The sequence below is a fragment of the Delphinus delphis genome, chromosome 10 (genome assembly GCF_949987515.2).
Source record: "Delphinus delphis chromosome 10, mDelDel1.2, whole genome shotgun sequence".
Classification (NCBI taxonomy): Eukaryota; Metazoa; Chordata; class Mammalia; order Artiodactyla; family Delphinidae; genus Delphinus; species Delphinus delphis.
Window position 1 is genome coordinate 83,412,425 of NC_082692.2, and position 2,252 is coordinate 83,414,676.

Genomic DNA, 2,252 nt, shown 5'->3' on the forward strand with positions numbered 1-2,252 from the left:
CAGTAAGCTTCCTGCACATTAATCTCAGTCTCTGGACCCAAGCTGAGACCATACCAAGGCGTATTGTGGTAACGTTTCATAACTCAAAGGAAAAAAACATGATCGTAAAATCTTCCAGGGAGGAAAAACAGTAGATCAACTATAACAGAACTGGAAGCAAAATGACATTAGTTTTCTCAACACAACAGCAGTATTGAAATCTTAAAAAGCACCTTTTAAATATTTTTGTCCTAGATTTAGATTTACTCCTAGACTCTAGATTTTATCCTAGAAATATATAACTATCAAAATAAGTGCAAGGATGGCATAAAGAATGTTTCATGTGCACAAGTACTCAATACATCAGTATCTTTCTCAATCTTTCTTTGGAAAAGACTGGAGTAAAATGATGCAAGGAGGAATAGCAGCAAACTGAGTATTGATAGTAGACCAAAACAAAGGGGTAAACCAAGAAAGAGGGAGATATGAGGTGTAGGAAAATATGGCATGTTATCCTGAAGATTGGCCAAGGGCCAGCCCTAGGAATGCTGTCTTTCAGCAAGCTAAGAGAGAAATCAGCCCAGGCAGGACGAGGAGGACAGAGGGCTCCTGGAGGGAGGGCTCTAGGAACCAAGAAAATTAATACTCATTATTAATAAAGTATTAACTCCAGCAGAAATATATGTTTGGACACAAAAGGAAGCATAATTCTAGTGAATTGAATAGTATTTGCAAAATCATAAAAATGTAAACATGGAGTATTGATTTAGTAAAACATATGACTATGTTGGAGTGTTATGGAGAAAAAGGAAAATGGTGGGACATGGTGATGGTCTAAGTCCTTATGCAGCATGTAGAGAAGTCAGTGGATACCTTAGTATATGCAAAATTTTAGAAATAAGGAAGTCAATACTGGGGGAGGTAGCTAGAAGAGTTAAGGAGGCATTGCTTCTGGGGGACAGAAATGAAGGTCAGTGCAAGGAATAACTTTTAAAATTATAAACCTTTAAGGACTGCTTATGTTAGACTTTTAAGGTTATGTGCATGTGTTCACTAAATACAAAATTTATGGGGTCCCCCGCCTGCTGAGGAGATGGATGAGGATGGGCTTCCTCTCATGGGGTCAGGCATAAAAAGAATGGTGGCGGGGCTTCCCTGGTGGCGCAGTGGTTGAGAGTCTGCCTGCCGATGCAGGGGACACGGGTTCGTGCCCAGGTCCGGGAAGATCCCACATGCCGTGGAGCAGCTGGGCCCGTGAGCCATGGCGGCTGAGCCTGCGTGTCCGGAGCCTGTGCTCCGCAACGGGAGAGGCCGCAATAGTGAGAGGCCTGCGTACCACAAAAAAAAAAAAAAGAAGAATGGTGAATGGTGGCATTTCTAAACCAATTTGTGGTGCATATTGTATGGTTCCTCAACCACTTCTCTACAGTTTGTGAGGAGAAACTGGCAGACCTTTCTCTTCGTATCCAGAAAATTGAAACAACTCTCAATATTTTAGATGCAAAGTTGATGTCTATCCCAGGGCTAGATGATGTCACATTTGAAGTATCTCTTATAAGTGTAACTAGGATCACAAATGAAACACATTGTGAAACCACTTCAGAGCAATCACAGCAGTTTACAAGACTCTGGACACAGGAAAGTGAAGTAACACCAGAAAATATCTTAACTGTAGTCAAGGATCCAAGATATGCCAGATACCTCAAAATGGTTCAAGTGGGTGTTCCAGTGACAGCAATAAGAAACAAAATGATATCGGAAGGACTAGACCCAGGTTTTCTTCAGAGGTCAGATGGTCCAGTGCATGTTGGTGAAGGTGAAAAAAATACAGAAGAAAGTTCAGATAGCGAATCTGCTTTTAGTGACTAAGTGTAATTTTGATAACAATTACATATACACGTGTTGGTGCACATTTACATTCTATAAGAAAGAGAGCCTGAGCTTTAACTCTTAGTCATAAAAACATCAAATGGCTACATATTCACCACCAAGCTTCCTCTATGTTAAATAAATAAATAAATAAAGCATTTATAATAATAAAAAAGTTTTTTTAAGTTATTTAATAAAAAAGTTAGAAGTGGTAGAAAATGGCGTGCTCCATCGTGATAGTGACAAGTGGGGAGTGCAAAGATGCAGAGCTGGATGACTGATGGAGATGGCATGCATCAACCAGCACAGACTCATAGAACATGCAAGCATTCCCTGGGAGTTGCTAGAAAACCTTGATAAAGGAATCCTGATAAAAGACTGAACTTCCTAAAATCAAACCATCA

At 40.1% G+C, this 2,252-nt stretch overlaps 1 pseudogene; it reads left to right on the forward strand.

Annotated features, from left to right (window-relative positions):
- The first annotated feature begins 1,072 nt into the window (after positions 1–1,072).
- Positions 1,073–1,848, forward strand: LOC132431730 (WASH complex subunit 3-like; annotated as a pseudogene).
- The last annotated feature ends 404 nt before the right edge of the window (positions 1,849–2,252 follow it).